This window comes from Bidens hawaiensis, unplaced genomic scaffold, assembly GCF_021521415.1.
Source record: "Bidens hawaiensis isolate Kalapana, Puna unplaced genomic scaffold, B.hawaiensis_p1.1 tig00007049_1, whole genome shotgun sequence".
Classification (NCBI taxonomy): domain Eukaryota; kingdom Viridiplantae; phylum Streptophyta; class Magnoliopsida; order Asterales; family Asteraceae; genus Bidens; species Bidens hawaiensis.
In genome coordinates this window covers 301,466-314,506 of record NW_027491485.1, presented here as the reverse complement: position 1 = coordinate 314,506, position 13,041 = coordinate 301,466, and the positions used below count along the sequence as shown (strand labels likewise).

The following is a 13,041-nucleotide window of genomic DNA, read 5'->3' as shown; positions in this document are numbered from 1 at the left end:
TCCTGGATTTGAGCTCATTTAGGCTGGGCTCAAATCCAGCAGTTAACGAACTGATTTCGAATAACTCACGAGCTGCTAAACTATCATATCGGTTGTATAGAAGAGCAATACAAATGTCAGATTGCACCAATCAAATCAGAAATGAACGTTTATGAAAACAAATTTCACATCCTTTCAATTTTGTTTGGGGTATTTTTAGGGAAAATTCCAAAAATAAACGTTTATGAAAACAAATTTCAAGTTTTAGGAGTCATTTGCAAGAAATTCCAGAATTATGTATTATAAACTAGTCATGACGAGTAGTTTGTAGAAACAATTAAAACTTGTCACGTGTCCTTAAACTAACCATAACGAGCACATTCACTAATCATTTACTCGTCACGACTCGTAATCAACGGCCACGAGTGATTCATTAGTCTTTTAGTCGCGACGAGTAGATTGTAAGGTTAAACTAATCGCGACGAGTTAAATACTAATAAACTACTCGTGTAGGGTATGCAAACCAGGTAAACTACATGTCGCAACTAACGCCTTGTTCTTGAGTTTTTTAACCAAGGAAATAAAAGGAAAGGAGAGGGAAGGATAAAAAAAAGGAAGGGAAGGATAAAAAAAAGGAAGGGAATGGAATGAAATTTTTTTTAATTATGTTTGTTTTTGAGTTGGAATGAAATTAAAGGAAAAGAAAGGATAACTATGTTAAAAAATAGTTATCCTTAGTAACCATCCCATTTTTAGGAGGATAACTTATTGGGAAAATACATTAATTTAATCATTCTTAACTCCTCATACTCATTTCCTTTCCATCCTACAAAAAACTCAAGAACACCCATTTTTTAATTATCCTTAGTTTTCCTTTCCTTTCCCTCCTTTAAAAAAACTCAAGAACAGGGCGTAAAGGACTTAGAATTACTCGTGGGTTTTGATTACGAAACATGGAACTTATTTAGTCGTAACGAGTAAATGATCAGTGAACATGCTCGTTACGGCTAGTTTAAGGTAGGAGAGTTCAAAAAGCTCGCGGCTCGTGGCTCGCTCGAAAATAGCTCAAAAAAAGCTCGATTCTAAATGAGCTCGGCTCGATTTCTGAACGAGCCGAGCTTGAGCCAGGGTCAGCTCGGCTCGTGGCTCGGTTTTGGCTCGACTCGTTAGCTCGGCACGCTGGCTTGTTTAGATTAAACCCTACTTATATATATACTATGTCACTCGATACCAAAAACCTTATAAAATAACAAAAATAAAACATATAAAGTTCTAATTATTAATTTTTTATAATATGTATGTTAAAATTATATTTTTTTATCTTTTATATATCAAAATTTGTAAAATAAGAAATTAAAAAATTTTAAAATAAAAAATAAAAAATAAAAAAATTCAAAAAAATTAAAGGAGATTGGCTCGACGAGCTCGAGCTTTAAACGAGCCAAGCTCGAGCTAGATTTTTAGCTCGATAAAGAAAACGAACCGAGCTCGAGCTCGAGCACACTCTGGCTCGGCTCGTTTACAGCCCTAGTTTAAGGGCTCGCGGCAAGTTTTAATTGGTTCTATAAACTACTCGTGTGTTATCGTAATATACTCGTCACGACTAGTTTATAATACATATTTCTGAAATTTCTTGCAAATGAAACCTAAAACTTGAAATTGTTTTCATAAATGCTTATTTTCGGAATTTTCCCTAAAAACACCCAAACCCAAACAAAATTGAAGGGATGTGAATGATCTTAGGGGGGGGGAGGGGTGGTGGATGTGATGCAATTTCTCATCACACGCCCCACCTAATCAAATGGTGCCACATCATCAACCCCAAATCCATCACATGTGATGGATTTTTACTAAGGGTGGTGTGTGGTGTGATGTAATTTTTTTTAATAAATATAAATAAAAATAAACAGTATTACATTAAATAAAAAATAAAACAAGATTACATTAAATAAAAACAACTAAATTAAAAAAACAGATAAAAAAAACCTACGGCCCTTCCCAACCCCACTTGTCGCATATCTCGCGTTTGTGTTGAATTATGATCGATTTAAGGAGTTCCTCAAGATGATCGTGCGGTTGTAGGATGAAAGTTAGATCGGCTTTTTTTTTGTTTTCATTCAAATGGTTGATATATGTCTCCTCACATTTCATTTTTAAAATATGAGCCTCTTTCTTTCGCTCCTTCGTCTCGACCATTTCCGCCATCTTAGCCGACTTGTATTCGGCGAAGTTTTCGGCCACCGCTTCCTTTCCAAGTCTTGACGGTTCCCCGCTTTTCTAGCGATTCGGCCGTGTGGGTGGGTGTGTCTTCGTCGGGATTGTCTTCGGGTTCCTCGTTCAAGTTCATGTTCGGCATGTTTCATGACAAGCCACCGGTAGACGTTGTGTAGTCCCCGGACTCGGAAGTTTTTGATCTTTTTGAACAAGATCATTTCTTCCTTGGGTCGTTGGTCCGTTCAAATCGACCAACGGAATCGGTTCCCACTTCGTGTGACGTCTCGCAGTCTCCCACGCTTCCAAGTGGGGAAAATCCCTACATTTGTAAACTCGGACATATTCGGCCAAAGCGTTCTTTATGATAGTCGTCTCGCTCGCTCCGCTTTGTGGAGTTCGGGACTACAAAACATTTAGAAAAAATATATATATCATAAAAATAAAGTACTAGATTATAAAATAAATAAACTAAAATAGTTACCTTTTGGATGTAACAAACATTAAATTTTGACATTTTTTGATTCAAATCTCCCCACTTGTCAATCATTTGATCCTTGTTTCGTTCGGTTGCGCCGGGAAGTTGGTTTGAGTGTTTTTTTTATTCGGAGCAATGTAAATAAGCCTTGGTCAAGGCGACCTCCTCATCGGCCATCCAACGCCGAGCACCTCTTTGATGCGGCTCCTCATCCGCGGATTCATCTTCATCCAAAGTTTGCACCCCGTGACGAAAAGCACTTGAAAATTGATGTATAACCTCGTTATCGTCTAGGGGATCGACGAACATTTGAGACGGTTGAGACGGTTGAGATCCAAACATTTGAAAATCATTATTTGGATAATTTTGGGTAGAAAAAGATGGAATAAAAGCTTGGTTTTGATACGATTGGTTTTGGGACGGTTGATAATAACGTTGTTGTTGGGAAGGTTGTTGTTGGTTTTGGGACGGTTGAAAAGGTTGTGGATATTAAGGTTGTTGTTGGGAAGGTTGGTTTGTGTCGGGTTCGTCTTGTAAGCGAAATCTCGTCGGTTCGCCTAGATTTTGTCGAACCTTTGGACGGGTTTGGGTTTTCTTTGAACCCGACCTACGTTTCTTAGAACACTCCATTTAATATGTTAAAAATGGTGTGTGCAGTAGAAGTTTTTGAGTTGGATTTGAGTTGGATTTGTGTATGTTTTGAAGATATATTGTAGTTATTTAAGTAGGTAAAATATTTTTTTTTTAATTTATTTCCAAATCCAAACGGTCCTCCATCCCCCAACGGTCATCCCCAACGACTCTTTTCATTGATTTTCATCCAATCCCACGCGTGATGGCCATCACGCAATACTCCTCCCTCAAGCGTGATGAACCTCCGGCGACGGTGTGGGGTGAACCCATTACGCGTGATGGGCCTTCCTCTGCGTGCCCCGGGTTCCCTTATAATGGTTTTGTATTAAAGTTTGAAGACTTTAATTGTTATCTTAATAATAAGAATATATATATTAATATTTATAAAAAAGTAGAAATAAAAATAACGTGTACACCTAATCTTCTCGTCGTATAATCGCAATCCACGTTTCAAAATTATCAATTCTATCTATTTTATAAATCATCAAACAAAACAAAAACAAAAACAAAAACAAAACAATATGATTGATATGACTTGCTCAACAAACACCACACTTTTTTCTCTTCTAGTTGGTTAGGGTATTCAACAACAAAAGTCTCTGCTAAATTCAATACTACTAAATTCAACGAAGAAGAATGAGAAGAAGCTTCTGTCAATCATGTCTCGCATTCATCCTCAAATTCCTCAGTTTGTTCCAACTGTTTGTTGGAATCACCATCATTCTTTGCTCTGTTTTCATGCTCGATCAGTGGAACAAACACTTGCCAGATTCTCCCGATGTGATTTCAATGATTTTCAACAATGCTTCGGTTTCTGATCAACTGACTGGTCTCAAATTCGTTGATGACATCATCAGTGGCAGCCATTCCCCGTGGTAACGATTACTAGTAGGCCTGTAAACGAACCGAATGTTCATTAACAGCAAGTTCGTTTATCTATTAAATGAACGAACAAACATGAACAAGTCATTTTTGTTTATTTTATTAAAAGAATGAACATAAACACACGTTTTGTTTAGCTTCGATTAAATTTAATAAATACGTAAGTAGCTATATTTGTATAAATATAAATATAAATATAAAAGGGGCTTGTTTAAATTATATGTGTATATATACTAGGTTATGTTTGGTCAACTATGTTCATTTACCTCCGTTTATGTTTGTTTGAATTTAGTGAATACCTAAGTAGTTGTATTTATATAAGTTAAAACATGAAAGGGGCTCGTTTAATTTTTATGTATATGTAGAAAATCAACCTCAATGATGTTTGAGGTATTGAGGATTATTATTTATAATAGATGAATTACAAAGATCTCTCGTATAATTATGGAGAGTCAATAATTGAATACAAGGAAACAGAATAATCACAATTAATATAAATATTTACAAATCATTTCCTCTAATACCCCCCTTCAATCGAAATGGTGGCGGACCAAGACGGAGCATTTTGCGGAAAACATCAAATTGAGCGCGCGGAAGACTCTTGGTATAAATGTCAGCCACCTGAAGATTGGTTGGTACAAACTTGGTATAAAGTTTACCCGAATTAACAAGCTCACGAATGAAATGATAGTCCAAGTCAATGTGTTTAGCACGTTTGTGAGAAACAGGATTCTGAGTCATGAACAAGGCACTCTTATTGTCACATAGAAACGTTAGACGATCAGGCGGTAGGGCATGCAACTCTCGTAAGAGATGAGTAATCCAAACAAGTTCGGCAGCCGTGTTAGCCATGGCCCGGTATTCAGATTCGCATCTTGACCGGGAAACAGTAGGCTGTTTCTTGGCACTCCAAGAGACAAGATTACCACCGTGAAAAATCGAGTAGCCGTACGTTGAGCGCCGCGTATCAAGACAACGTGCCCAATCGGCATCAGAGTAACCAATGATGTCAGGTGGGTGTGGACGGATATAGGTGAGGCCAAAAGAAAGTGTACCTTTGACATATCTTAATAGGCGTTTTATTGCACGAAAATGATCAACGGTTGGGCTTTGAAGAAACTGGGAGAATTGATTGACTGCATAAGAGAGGTCTGGTCTGGTGATGGTTAAATATTGCAAAGCTCCAATTAACGAACGGTATAAAGTAGGATTGGGATGAGGTACACCCATGACAGAAAAAGATTCATGCGGAGCAAGAGGAGTATGTACCGGTTTAGAATCATATAAGTGTGCCCGAAGAAGAATATCTTGAGCATACTTAGCTTGTGTAAGGAACAAGCCATTATCTGTGTGAACAACTTCTAGGCCCAAGAAATAGTTAAGATCGCCAAGATCTTTGATAGAAAATTCCCGATGAAGATGAGAAATAAAGGATTGAATAGCAACTTCATCATTTCCGGTAAGAATAAGATCATCAACATAGACGAGAAGATACATGATGTGAGCATCTTTGCGACGAATGAAAAGAGATGGATCTACACGACTGCATGTAAAACCATAGGATAGAAGAAATGTGCTCAACCGCAGAAACCAAGCACGAGGGGCTTGTTTGAGACCATAGAGTGCCTTAGACAATTTGCAAACATAACTTGGATAACGAGAGTCCGCAAACCCAGGTGGTTGCTCCATGAATACGGTTTCATTCAAATTACCATTTATGAAGGCATTCTTGACGTCTAGCTGATGCAATTTCCATGAGTTAAGCACCGCGAGAGACAAAACGATGCGAATGGTAGATGCTTTCACCACTGGACTAAAGGTATGTGAGTAATCCAACCCCGGAATTTGAGTAAACCCTTGAGCCACTAAACATGCTTTATACCGATCAATGGACCCATCCGAATGATATTTAGTACGAAACACCCATTTGGAACCCACAACATTCATAGATGATGGTCGTGGAACACGTGTTATTTTTATGAAGTGCATTTATTTCTTCTACCATTGCTGCCATCCATTTTGGATCTTTGGCGGCAGACTTGAAACCGCGAGGCTCTATAGCGGTTGACAAAGCCACGTGTAAGGCATAGGAATTTAGAGCCGCAAGGTCTGCTTGATGCTTTGGTTTAAAGATTCCCGCCTTTGCTCGAGTCGTCATATGATGAGAATTTGCAATAGGGCCATCAAGTACGGTGGTGGATGGTTCAGGTACATTAGTGGAGGCGGGTTGGGTTGAGGAGCTAGTGGATTCAGCGGTAGGGTCGGGTTGTGTTGGATCGATAATGGGTTGAACTGGTTGTGGGCCAAGTGAATTGGTGTTGGGCTGGTCAGGAAGTGGGTCATGGGTTTGGGTGGGATGTGGTGTTGGTTTAGTATGTGAGGTGCAAAGAGGACATAGTGGAGATGGATTGGTGGGTGTTGTTGGATTAGTTGTAGAAGATGTTGAACTTGGATTATGAGATGAAGTTGGATTAGGTGTATCTTCACAGAATGCAGTAAGAAGCAATTGGTGTGAATCCATGGAAGCATTGAGAATCTTTAAATGGAAATGACGACTCAATGAAACGAGCATGCCGGGATATAAAAACCCGATTTGTGGTAGGATCCAAGCAACGAAAACCCTTAACTATAGCCAATAAAAATACATGGAAAACTCCGTGGCTCGAGCTTATGCTTGGCATAATCACGCAGGTAAGGAAAAACACGGCACCCATAAACCCGAAAACTGGAGTAGTTAGGTAGCTGATCATATAAAAGTTGAAACGACGACTTGTTCTCTAGAAGAGGAGTTGGCACACGATTAATAATATAAGTTGCCGAAGTGAAAGCATCAACCCAAAATGAAGCAGGCACGTGCGCATTAAACAACATGGCGAGACCGGTTTCAACAATATGACGATGTTTCCTTTCAGCACGTCCATTTTGTTGGGGCGTGTGCGGACATGAAAATCTATGAAATGTCCCATTTTCTTCAAAAATTTTACGAACTGTATGGTTCACAAACTCAGTTCCACCGTCACTTTGAAAAGTTTTAATTTTTCGGGAACATTGAGTTTGCACAAGTTTTATGAAAGCCGGTAAAACCGCATAAAAATATGTTTTTGTTTTGAGTGGATAAAACCACGTAAACCTGGAATAATCATCAATAAAGGCAACATAATAGCGATAACCATGTGTAGAAGTAATAGGTGCAGGACCCCATAAATCACAATGAACCAAATCTAATGGAAAAGAAGCTCGCTTTTCATTAGAAATAAAAGATAACCGTTGTCCTTTTGCAAGTTGACATGAAGTGCAAATATCAGGTTTAGGTAATAAAGAAGTAACCGACAAAAATCCACATTTGTTCAAAATAGAAATAACATCAAAAGAAACATGGCCTAAGCGAGCATGCCATAATTCATAAGAAGCTTTATTTGAAACATCAGCAACAAGGGCTTGTAGTTCATTCCGAAGCACATATAGTCCATCAACGCATGTCCCTCGAGCAAGTACCTGTTTTGTTTTCCGATCCTGAATGTGAAAATAATGTTGAGAAAACAATACATCAACCGGGTGATCGGCGGTTAACTTGCTTATTGATAGAAACTTTTTGGTAAGGTTTGGAACCACAAGAACATTACGAAGATTAATATTATCACAAAGTTTAGAAGATCCGATGTGCGTTATTGGAAGATGCTTACCATTTCCAAAAACGACCTGGTGTTTACCTTTGTAGGGAGCGGAGTGGTGGAGACATTCTTGATTTGGGGTCATGTGATCAGTAGCTCCCGTATCACCGGTTCAGTCGGGAGTATTATTGGTAACATGGCACTGAGCATGAAATGCCTTGGCTAAAGAGTCATCCAAGGCTGAAGTCTGAGTGGCGAAGGTGTGAAGATCCGGGCAAGCCGAAGCATAGTGGCCGTTTGTACGGCACAACTGACAATGAGGTGATCGACGGTTGGTACCACGACCCCTGCCATATTGTCCACGAGATGAAGAACCACGGGCTGAACCACCACGACCCCGACTTTGCGTTGAAGATTCACGTTTGTTTTGGACGTGAAACGCAGCCGGAGGTGTACTAGTGCCATGAAGAGATTGTGAAAACAAATCATGGCTTTCTGCTTGTGCAACAAGATCACGAAATAAAGGAGCAGGTTTGATTGCTCGGATGGCGATAGAGAAGCCTTCATAAGAGGGACCAAGTCCACGAAGAAACCAATGTAATTTGTCGCTTTCAGCAACCGGATGACCGATCGCAGCAAGCTGTTCACAAAGAAGCTTAAACTTACGTGAGAAGTCCGTAATAGAGGACGTACCTTTGGTAAGCTGTTGAAGGGAGTCTCGTAAGGACTGAACGCGTTCAATGGACGCGTTGCTATACGCGTTCTCAAGTGCAAGCCAGATTTGTCGTGCACCGGTTAGGCCGAGGACCTCGGTTGCAGCCTCTTCGGTTAGAGAAGAAAGAAGAAGAAGAGCAGCCTTCTGATCCGCTGTAGTCCATGATGCAAACTCTGGATTCGACACGGTTTTGTTATCGGCTGTAATGGTTTCGGAGGGTGGAGAAGAACCATCAATATGAGCCGACAGTTTATGAAGAGCCATCAACAAGGTCATGTGATTGCTCCATAAAAGGTAATTAGAAGAAGAGAGTTTAGCTGGAGAAAGGTGGGGAACATTGTTGTTATCGGTAATGGAAACCATGGAAGGTCCAGGAAAGATAAAGATGAAGGGGAGAAGAAAGTGATGGAAGAGAGATTTAGGCTGATACCATGTAGAAAATCAACCTCAATGATGTTTGAGGTATTGAGGATTATTATTTATAATAGATGAATTACAAAGATCTCTCGTATAGTTATGGAGAGTCAATAATTGAATACAAGGAAATACAATAATCACAATTAATATAAATATTTACAAATCATTTCCTCTAATAGTATATATATAAACACACACACTAGGTTATGTACGGTTAATTATGTTCATTTGCATTCGTTTATGATTGTTCCATTATGTTCGTTTAAGTTTGTTTTTGTTCATTTAGGTTTTAAACGGACGAACATGAACATAAAAAAAATGTTCGATTATATGTCCGTGTACGCGTTCGGCTAAAGTTAAACGAATGTAACTAACATGCCCCCTTTTGTGTTCGTTTACGAGCCTAATTATTGGGGTGTCCTTTTTGTTTGAAAATTCAGTTTTATATTTGAGTAACTTATTTTGATCATTTTTTGCATTTTTTATGACAGGTTTATATATGCATTTATGGCATTTGGTGTTATGCTGTGTTGTATCTCATGCACAGGACATATTGCAGCTGAAGCCATTAATGGATGCTGCCTTTATTTTGTATCCTTTATGAATGAAACGGTAGTCATAATTACTACAAATAAACTTAATAAAATTACAATTTTTATGAGCATTTTATTTTCCTTGAATCTTGAATTTTGAAGTATACTGTTTTAAAAACTTTGTTTATCTTGCTGGAAGTGGCTTTGATTATGTTCATTGCATTTGACCGTCACTGGGAAACGGTATGATAGTCATATCATGTACAAATTTATGCATATATTACTTCAAAAAAGTAGTTAATTAATTATTAATAATATTATGGTTTTTTTAATAATTAGGATCTTCCATTGGACCCGATGCGGATTTTTGTGTTGAATCAGATGCGGATTTTTGTAAGTGTATTGGCATCACAGTTGTTGTAATTCAGGTTAGTATTTTCATGCATTGGTATTCTTCATAATGATTTTTAATTATTACCATTAAATCTTACTGTTCTGTGTTTCAGGCTGTGTGTGTGCTGCTTGCTGTGGTGTTGAGAGCAATGGTGAATTTACAGATGAGACTCGATGAAGAAGATGACATTGAAGAATATGGTGTTGTAAGAGGTAAAGCTTGGGAGCCTTTGCTTAACCCGAATGTGGCCCAAACATCCGTGTCGGTTAATGTTAATGGTAAATCTTTCCATTCTGACGCATGGAGTTCGCGTATGCGAGAAAAGGTAATTTCTTGGCTCTCAAATAGATACACTGTGTAACGCTGGTTTTATGCTGAACGAGCCTTGGTGTTTATAGCTATATAATAATGAGTTAACATTCATTTTTGTGCATTGCAGTATGGATTGCAATAATGTCAAGTAGAGAGACAAGTCTAAGCATAAAATATTAGGGCGAAAGCTTGATCATGTGTATATCTATGGGCATGATTAATGCTTGATTTTGTTCATATATTTTATTTAGTACAGTTTTTCACTTCTTGTTTGTGGATTTGGTTTGTATAGAAATTGGACTTTTTTATGGTACATTGCTGTCTTGAATTTTACCATATACAAGCATAGATGTACATCTGTAGCAAAGCCAGAGCCTGCACCCATGGGCGGCCCGTGACGGGCCGACTGATCCTATTGCAGACTCCAGGCCAAGTATCGGTTCAAAGCCCAGCCTGGAAATCAGTCTTGGTCTGGCCTGGTCTTGATGAATGCATGTTTGGCCTAGCCCGGTTAAAGCCTTGTTTCTTTAAATGCTTTTATTCAAACATGGATAATCATATTAGATGAAAAAACTTGGTAAATAAACAAAAGGTATCAACACTAACTCGCGAAAACAATTATCCGCATTCATTGTTTTAGAATAAGATGATGCTCAATTGATCATATAGTCCTGGCTTTTAGTTGCAACTACTATTACTGGATGCTATAACAAATAATGTTGTCCTCACCGTTTAATCAAACATTGTGCGTAAGGTTTCGTGACAAATTGTTTATCATAAGTGAAGTGACAATATGTATCATTTCTTGTTTAGTGCTAACGAGTGGATTGAACCCTTCAGTTATCAAACTGAAAATCAAATTCGGGTCGAACATGATTGTTTAACAATTTGTTTTATAAAGAGAGTTTGTGATAAGTTTTTTTCTCGTCACAAAATCAAAACACAAGTTTTGTTGAGATTTATCGGCGATGACCACTGTCGTTAAATGTTTGTTGTACCAACCATGATCGCATGTGAGGAAAGGTACTTAGTAGTTAGCATCATTTAGAGTCCCTCGCCTCTTTCATTGATGATAAGTAAAATAACGAATGAGGCTAGTCATTTATAGACTCATTGAATGTTTCATCATACTCCAATTTGATCAAGCTATTACCAATAAAATTTATCCTTCACCTCTCAACCCAAAAGTATGGTTATTATTTCAAAATACTTTCATCACACTTAGTAGTTGCAATATATTCTTAAGGGCTCAGGCAAATTAAATTTGAATGGCTAATTATAATTCACACTAACAATGTAGTTAGTAACACTCCTAATTTTCACGCTCGTTACGAAAAAACAATCTCAACCACAATTTAATCACAAATTTACATGAACTTTGATGTACAATTCCCCATTTCGCTCTTAAATATTCACGTGAGCAAAATCGAGTGGAAATTAATAACTCAATATCCACTTATATATAATTTAATATAAAACGATTACAATAAAGTGGTAGGTAAACATGCAACAAGCTGTGCCGCAACCCCCTTTTGAATAGCAAAACCAATCCTGCTAAAAACGAAGCATTGGGACCTATGAGTTGAAGATGTTCCGTGTACAACACGCTGAACCATACTCAAAAAATCCACAGCCTCTGGGGCAGAAAATCAAATGTATCAAAGGCAAATGGTAGAAATACATGATTATCTAAACAAGTTTTCTCGTATTTAACAACTTTGCCCGATTCAGCCTTCAACGCAGCCTGACCCACAACAAACCCACTGTCCCTGAGCCCAACAAGAGGAGACACTCCTGTAAGATCCACATAGGCGTGCTTCCCCCTGCCCACCCGAACACAAGAATATCAGCTGGTCGTAAAGTAGACCTCCCTTCAAGAGGATTCGTGAAAAAGTTAACAGGGGCCTCCTTTTTGGTGGAAATCAAGTGTATGCGAGTAAGATTGCACCTAACTACGAAAATGAAAGTTCAAAGTGTCATTTTTACATTGTCTTTATGGATTAGTATTGTTCTTATTTTCGGATTATTAAAATTCAGTTTTCACATATTTAATAGGATGATTATGAGACAATCCAATCACCTTTTTATACTAATAATTTTAACAAGAAATTATTTTCTAAAATACATGATGAGTTTTTAAATTAAATTGTTGATCATTTCATTACCTTTTAACATTTTGGCTGGCTACTGCTCATGATTAAAAAACACAAAACATATTGCATACATGGCAAATTCCCTTTTAGAATCCAATAAAAATATACTGTGTTCACCTTCCATAGTTCCATGCTTGCACATGTGCCCCTATTATTTTCAACAACTGCTCCCTGTCCCAACTAGTGTTTTTTAATCTTCCAATTTGGCACTTTCTGCCACGATTCTTCTACACTTGAGACCAATCAAATCTTCCTATAGACCATGGTGGATTTGTTATATAATATTGGAAACAAACAAACAAACATATGATACAAACAAAAAGCTACAAGTTGGAATAGTTTTAAGTGTTAAAACATGTTTCAGTTTATTTATTTCTAAAGGCTTTGTTGAAAATTTTGGAACTTAAGTATGATAATTTTCAAGTTAGTCACTACACATATAAAAATTACCAAGAAAAGGCTTGAGCTTTACAACATGCTCCATTCAATATATAAAAGCCGAATCGGATTACACTTAAATGTGTCGTATTTTCCCTAAATACGACTTCTTTGCAGACTAACCAAATAGATGACAATTCATTTGGTGATTTTCAAATTTCTGTGACCAAATTAAAAATGTACCAACAGATATATGTAACAATGTACGTGCATGCTATGTAGCAGCAAGCAATCTTATTAGATAACACATATGTTAAAAGGAAAATGATTGACATACAAACATGG

At 37.7% G+C, this 13,041-nt stretch overlaps 1 pseudogene across 1 annotated transcript; it reads left to right on the top strand.

The window, feature by feature from the left end:
- The first annotated feature begins 3,874 nt into the window (after window positions 1-3,874).
- Window positions 3,875-10,602, top strand: LOC143634410 (tetraspanin-20-like; annotated as a pseudogene). The gene is made up of 6 exons (XR_013153847.1): window positions 3,875-4,176; window positions 9,418-9,517; window positions 9,622-9,702; window positions 9,799-9,887; window positions 9,966-10,178; window positions 10,293-10,602. The product of XR_013153847.1 is annotated as a tetraspanin-20-like (transcript).
- Window positions 10,603-13,041: the final 2,439 nt, after the last annotated feature.